General features: G+C 42.3%; 1 protein-coding gene across 1 annotated transcript in view; it reads right to left on the bottom strand.

Moving 5' to 3' along the window:
- The window catches only part of LOC135090587 (uncharacterized), a 77536-nt gene that overhangs the window by 31130 nt on the left and 38906 nt on the right, over positions 1-7500 (bottom strand). The window contains exon 2 of the mRNA XM_063987466.1: positions 3291-3345. The gene's annotated coding sequence lies outside the window, so the exon portion shown is untranslated. The remainder of the gene's footprint in view (positions 1-3290; positions 3346-7500) is intronic.

The raw sequence follows: 7500 nt of genomic DNA, 5'->3' as shown, positions 1-7500 counted from the left end.
CTCACAACACAACACAGCTTCAAACTTTTTCACCCCAATAAAACAAAACAAAAAAAAAAAAAAAACATAACTAAAACCAATTACAATAGAAGAACATAACTTTTTTTTTCCACCTGACCTCGTGCCTGATTGAATTCCACACGAAGAGGAATCTGTGTTTATCTTGTTTCTATGACTGACGCGTGGAGGGAAAGGAAAGGGGAAGAGAAGTAAGAAGGAAGAGGTGAAGAGAAAGAGATGAAGTAAAAGCCGGGATCAAAAAAGGAGGAGAGAATAAAAGATGTGCGGAGGAGGAGAAGGAGGATAAGGAGGTGGAGGAGATAATGGGAAAACGAGGGAAGAAGTGAGAGGTGGAATCCAAGAGAGGGAAAGAAGATGGGAGAGTGTGCGTGGGTGTCAGGTGGAAGAGTATTAAAGAGGAGGAGGAAAAGGAGGTGGAGGAGATAGACGAGGGAAAAAGAGGAAGAAATGGAAGGTGGAATAAAAAAAAGATAGAGGAAGGCAAGAGGAGAAAACAGAGAAACTAGAGGAAAAACAAGAAGAAGATGAAGAAAAAGAAAAATTAAGATAGACTAGGAAGAGACGAAGACTGACAAAATAACAAAAGGACGTGAAATGAAATGAAAATGGCAGGAATTTTGAGATGTGACAAAAGGGAAAGCGGGGAGCGAAGTAATGGGTACCTGGAAGCCTAAAGGGGAGTGAAGGGAAGGTTATGGTGGGTGAAGGGGTGACATATGTAAATGTTTCCTTCCCTTTCTCTCTCTCCCCACTCCTCTCCTCCTCCCTAATACTCTCATAAGTGATGGATCTGGGAATGAAGGAAGGGTGGAGAGAGAGAGAGAGAGAGAGAGAGAGAGAGAGAGAGAGAGAGAGAGAGAGAGAGAGAGAGAGAGAGAGAGAGAGAGAGAGAGAGAGAGAGAGTTAGACAGGCCCATCAACAACTGAATAGACGGACGGATAAAGAAACAGAAAGACAGACAGAGGCGAAGACAAATAAAAAAGAGAAAAGAGAGAGAAAACGAAAGGAATAATAACAGAAACAACACAAAGAAAAGAGTAAAGGCAAGAATGGCTGAAGAAAAGGAGGAGGAGGAGGAGGAGGAGGAGGAGGAGGAGGAGGAGGAGGAGGAGGAGGAGGAGGAGGAGGAGGAGGAGGAGGAGGAGCCAGTCTTCTGAGGATGAGAAGAGGTAATGGATACGAGAGAAAGAAGAAAGGAATCTCTCTCTCTCTCTCTCTCTCTCTCTCTCTCTCTCTCTCTCTCTCTCTCTCTCTCTCTCTCTCTCTCTGGGGGGGCGAGAAGAGCTATAAACGGGAAGAGAGAACATGGGACATCCTAAAACTGCAATAGGATGGGGAGAGGTGGATGGGCGGGAGGGAGGAGGGGGCGGGAAGACAGGTGAATTATCTGGAAGGTACGGAAAGAACACTGGGCGGGAAGATGAAGCAGGTAACTCGCCTGTATGGAAGGGAGGAGCGGGAGGCGGGAGAGAAAGGAGACATATTCCTTATAAGCAGCGGGAGGAGGAAAGAGGGAACGCGGAGGAGGAGGAGGAGGAGGAGGAGGAGGAGGAGGAGGAGGAGGAGGAGGAGGAGGAGGAGAGCACCGCCACACAAACGCCACACACACAGCGGCCTCTGACACAATGTAAATTAAGGGGAAGCGCTTTGCATGAAGCACCGACAGATAGGAATTGGGCGCTTCCGGGGAAACAAAGGAAAATAAAAATCACAAAACCCCCCTCTTGGAAATGTATGCAGACCACCGCCGAAAGAGGGAAGGTGAGGGGAGATGGGAGGAGGGAAGGGAAATAAAGCAGCGAAATAAAAGAGACACAAATGGAAAAATACAGCAACTGGAAATAACGCGCGGCACTTTTTAAGGATTCATAAACGGAGAATGAGAGAATCAGCAGAGGAAGTTTATGAAGAATTGTACCAGAGGGGGGAAAAAAAGGAATGACGAGGGAAAACTAATAACATAAAGGAAACTAAGGGAAAATCTGCGTGAATTGTGAATGCTGGAATTGGTCGGAGGGAAATGCAAAGTAAAAGTAAGACTAAAAATAAGACTAATAAGAGGAAAGAGTGAGGGAAACTGTCCATACGGAGGAAATGAGGGAGGGGAAAAATATATATGTAATAAAAAAAATCGTGTAGGACATGACAATTTTGCAAAATTTACTACACCACTTACGTCTAATTGAAATGCATTGCCGCGGAGTTTTTTCATATATATTATTTTTTTTCTAACAGTGTTTTCATTTTTGTTTCGTTACATTTTAACCCTTTCCTGTTGTCCTGTCCCTCCACATCCTTCCACTTCACTGCCACTTCACTTTCTCCCTTCCTTTCTTTCTCCACTCCCTCCCTTCCACCTTTCACTCCCACACGCCGCACCAAAACGCCCACAGTCCACAGAAAGACAAACACGAGCCTTTTCTCCACCACACAAAGGCACCACCGCACCTGCACCACACCGGAGACACGTCCACTATTCACCACACCCAAACACAAGAAATAAGGTCAAAAATACACTTAAATCCACGTGACCACTAGCTTCACAATACCACTTCACGGAATTCCTCCCAGAGCTAGTTACTATATTTCATAACATTTATTCACACCATTCATCACAGCTATTTTCCTCTCCCCCCTCTCCTCCTCCTCCTCCTCCTCCTCCTCCTCCAGGCCTGACCGAAGTGACACGTCCAGTCGTTTATAAACAGTCATTAGAGGTATTCCGCTCAGCCCAGGTAAACCAAGCGTCATTTATAGCACAGATGCGGGAAGGTTATTGCCGCTGTGTGTGTGTGTGTGTGTGTGTGTGTGTGTGTGTGTGTGTGTGTGTGTGTGTGTGTGTGTGTGTGTGTGTGTGTGTGTGTGTGTGTGTGTGTGGTGAGTATGTGTGCGGTTTGGGGTCAAATTTATTATGTGCACGTGCAGAAAGGGAAAAATTATGCCGCGTGTGTGTGTGTGTGTGTGTGTGTGTGTGTGTGTGTGTGTGTGTGTGTGTGTGTGTGTGTGTGTGTGTGTGTGTGTGTGTGAATGTAGGAAAGGTGTATACAAAGAAGTGAGATACGTACAAAATATAATGAAGCTTATTATGAATCATACACGTATATTATCTTTGTTATTGTAGTGGTAGTAGTAGTAGTAGTAGTAGTAGTAGTAGTAGTAGTAGTAGTAGTAGTAGTAGTAGTAGTGAGAAGACAATGACAAAAACAGCAACAACAACAATAGCAGCAACAATAACAAGAAAACAAGCACATACTCCATCCACACTGACCTTGGCAGTTACTGAATTGCGTGTTTGTGTGCTGCTCCTTCCTCTGGTGCGAGATCTGGAGAGAGAGAAAGAAAAAAGAAAACATGAAGAAAACGCAAGAAAAGAACCCAATTTACTTCCTTGCATGTGTGAGATTGTTAGTCTACCCAGCACATACACACACATACAAACACACACAAGTTAAAGACACCATTACGATGCCATCCTCTATGCAATGGACGGAAGTGTGATAGAGACGCTGAAGATTAGTTACGCCACACTTGTCCTGCCTGCTGGTGGTGGTGGTGGTGGTGGTGGTGGTGGTGGCGACAGATGGCGGTAATGCTTCTTGGCGAACGAGGTAGGCGACAGTGATACACGGCTTGGGAAGTGACTACCTTGCACCTCTTCCCTCTCCTCTTTCTCTTCATCTTACTCTTCCATCTTCCATTTCTTGGTAGCGTTGTTTTTTTATTCTTCCTCTTCTTCGTTTGTGTTCTTTAATTTTTTTTAATCATCCTTTTTTGTTCTTGTCATCTTCCTTATATTCCTCGTTTATCATTCCCACGTCCTCCTCCTCATCCTCCTTCTCTTCCTGCTTTTCTTAACCTTCTTGTTCTCATTCTCAACACCTTATCCCTCTTTATCTCTCATTCCATCCACCACCTCCTGTGTTTCCTCATCCTTCTCACCCTCATCCTTCACCTCTTATTCATCCTCATCTTGCTATCCATCCTTCAAGCTCTCTACCAATCTCTCCTCTTGCAAACCCTCCACGCACCTCGTCTCTTCATCTTCCTCTTACTCTAGCCAATCTTCCTCCTCCTCCTCCTCCTCCTCGTTATTGCAGGAAGCCACAGTATCTCCCCACTAAGCCATCCTGCAGGGCGATAATCCTTCACCGTCGCCGCCCTTCGAAGGATACAGCCCGCTCTCCCATTACTCCTCCAAGTTCCTCCTTCACTCCCTTGACACATCTCCTGCGGTTCACTGACTTGCTGCCTCCCAATAATGCATAAAGGAATGTAAGGGTCTGTGGTTTTGATATCTTTCCTTGCTTTGACTTAGTTTAGTTTTGGTTTTCTTAATTTTTTGTGGTGTTTTTATTTGGTGTTTTGTTTTGTTAATGTGTGTGTTTTTAGGGATTTTTTTTTGTTGATTTGCTTGTTTTTTTTGTTGGTGTTGTAAGAGACTGTGATGTTTTTTTTTTTTTGATGTTTTGGTTTGTTGAGTGTTTGTTTTAGGGATTTTTGTTTATTTGTTTATTATTTATTGATGGTATGTGAGGAGGTAATGTTTTATTTGATGTTTTGCTTTCTTATTTATTTATTTTTTATTATAATTTATTGGTCTTATGAAGCACAGAAAGTCGACCTCTTACTGTGTTTTTTTCCGAGGATTTTTGTTATTTATTTATTTATTTATTTATTTGTTTATTGGTCTTATGAAGTAAAAACGTCGACTTATTTTCATGTTTTGTTTTTCGAGGATTTTTATTGATTTCTCCATTATTTATTGGCGTTATGAAGTACAGAACGTCGACTTCTTATTCAGGGCAATGGGGAAAGTCGATCCTTCACATTTTATGGCCAGAAGAAAGTCGATCTTTTAAACTTGATGACCCGAAGAAAGTACGTGCTGGTCTATCTCCTATTTCACCGCTGAGCAGGAAGGCGATTTTTGGAATTTACGAACTACATACACACACACACACACACACACACACATACACACACGAAGCAGCATCCTACCTCCCTTCAACAAGCTTTATCCTCACAATCTCCTTGAGCCTCCTCCTCCTCCTCCTCCTCCTCCTCCTCCTCTCCTCTCTCAGCAAAGGACGCGGAAAGAAGACACACGGGCGTCCCTCCTAATCGCTCTCTTTGACACACGCACCACGAAATAAAACTTATAAGCCGAGGTATTCTCTTTTCTCTTTGACACGATAACAATATCCAGGGCATGGCATCCCCCCCTCTCTCTCTCTCTCTCTAAGGAACATCAGCCTCTTTTTCTTCCCTACAAAAGCTTTTGATCCTAAACTATGATATTTTCTTTCTGCAGCACTAGAAAAAAAAACAACACAGGCCTTTCTTACACACACACACACACACACACACACACACAGAGCGAGGCTTAAACTCACCAATAAAAAAAAATTAAACAGAATCCCCTAAAGGCAGGCTATTAAAGACGTAAAGAAAACCAGACAAGGTTAGATTTCACTTGATATTATAACTGATGAAGGTTAAAAGAGCACCTCATACCGGCTGCCATTGCTTTGTTAATGAGCACAGGTAACTCAACAAGCTAGGAAGAGCGGAACACAAGCACAACATGACCGGAACGTGTTTCTTGCAATGTGACATGATTAGTTAACAGAGAGGGGGAGGAGGAGGAGGAGGAGGAGGAGGAGGAAGACGAGTTATGAGAAAGCCTGAAGGAGACACAGAGAAACAGAAGAAGTAAGGAGAAGTAAGGAAAAGGAGGAAAGAGAAAAAGATAAAGAGAGGAAATAAAATACAAAAATTCAGGGAAGAAGAAAGAAATAAGGTGATAAAGAACAATGAAATATGGTAAGAAAGGAGGCAAAGGAGGAAAAAAAAAGAAACACCAAGAGACTGGGAGGAAAGAAGGAAGGAAGGAAGGAAGGAAGGAAGGAAGGAAGGAAGGAAGGAAAGAAGGAAGGAAGGAAGGAGATAGGACACCAAAAGAACAATATAATCTGAATATCCAATAAAGAAGAAGGAAAACAGATAAACCGGTAGAAGCATTAAGGAAAGAAAATAAAAGGAAAAAAAATATATGGAAAAAACCTAAATTGAAAGAGGAAACAGGAAATAAGGAAAAGAGGACAGAGGGAAGGATCAAATTAATCAGAGAGAGAGAGAGAGAGAGAGAGAGAGAGAGAGAGAGAGAGAGAGAGAGAGAGAGAGAGAGAGAGAGAGAGAGAGAGAGAGAGAGAGACCTAAACTTGAGCTACAAAACAAGTACATTTAAATCCAGGTAGGAAAGAGAAGGGGAGAGGAAGAGAAGGAGAGGGAGAGGGAGAGGGAGAGGCGCAGGGCGGGAAAAGAAGGGCCTGACTCTCACGAAGTTAAGATTCACCAGATTTCCCTTTTATAAATGTTGTTTGCCGGGCCATTCTTCAGTTTGAGTTTACGAACTTGGTGTAAACTGCCGCCTTTATTGGCTTGTCTGTCTGTCTGTCTGTCTGTCTACCTACCTGTCTATGTTGCTATCTATCTATTAATCTGTCAGTCTATCTATATTTATGTCTATCTTTCTAACTATCTATCTATCTATTTTTCTGTCTCTATGTTTATCCTTGATTTTTTTTGTTTATCTGTCAATCTATCTATCTATCTAACAATCTATCTGTCTGTCTATCTATACATCTGTTTATCCTTCTAATTACATATCTATCTGTTTGTCTGTATCTTTTGGTATGTCCTTGTTTTTTTTTGTTTATTTTTGTCTATCTAGCTATCTATTTATCAGTCTATCTATATATCTGTCTGTCTTTTTAACTATCTATCTGTTTATCTATCTATCCGTCTGTTTCTCTTGGTATACCCTTGTTTTTTTCTGTTTATTTCTGTCTATAACTGTTTGTTGTTACGTTCCTGTTTGTCTATTACCGCCTGTTTAGCTGTCTAATTGCCTGCTTTCGTTTATTTGTTTGTCTGTTTGTCTGTTCATCTCTCTGCACGTTTCTGTTTATGTGTCTGTTTCTGTCTGCCTGTATATCTACCTGTCTGTTTCTCTGAATATCTACCTGTCTGTTTGCCTGCTTTCCTATTCGTTTCTGTAAATGTCAGTTTGTTTCCCCGTCCATCCGTCTGCCTGTCTCCCTCACGAGCAAGTAAGAACCGCAGGTGGAGAGTGCTAATTAACCCTCACCTGAGCCTCGCCTAATCCCCTCACCTGTCTGGGAGGAGGAAGGCAAATCCTGAAATTTTACACAACGAAAGGCAGGATTTAGACAGGCAGTGCACACCTTTAATAGGCGCTAATTAGTCTGGGGAAATACAACACACGAACCGGAACTAGCTTTCACCACTTTTCTGATGCACTGCAGCAAGACGTCTTAACAATTGAAAAAATATGCAGGAAATACACTTTTATACTGGTTAATGAGATGTAAACCGATAACAAAATGAACTACTTGATTTTTAATGCAAACTACAAGTATTTTTTTTTTATCTTGCATCAACAATCTCTCAAAAAA

The sequence above is a fragment of the Scylla paramamosain genome, chromosome 35 (genome assembly GCF_035594125.1).
Source record: "Scylla paramamosain isolate STU-SP2022 chromosome 35, ASM3559412v1, whole genome shotgun sequence".
Taxonomy (NCBI): Eukaryota; Metazoa; Arthropoda; class Malacostraca; order Decapoda; family Portunidae; genus Scylla; species Scylla paramamosain.
This window is presented reverse-complemented; position numbering and strand designations above follow the sequence as displayed.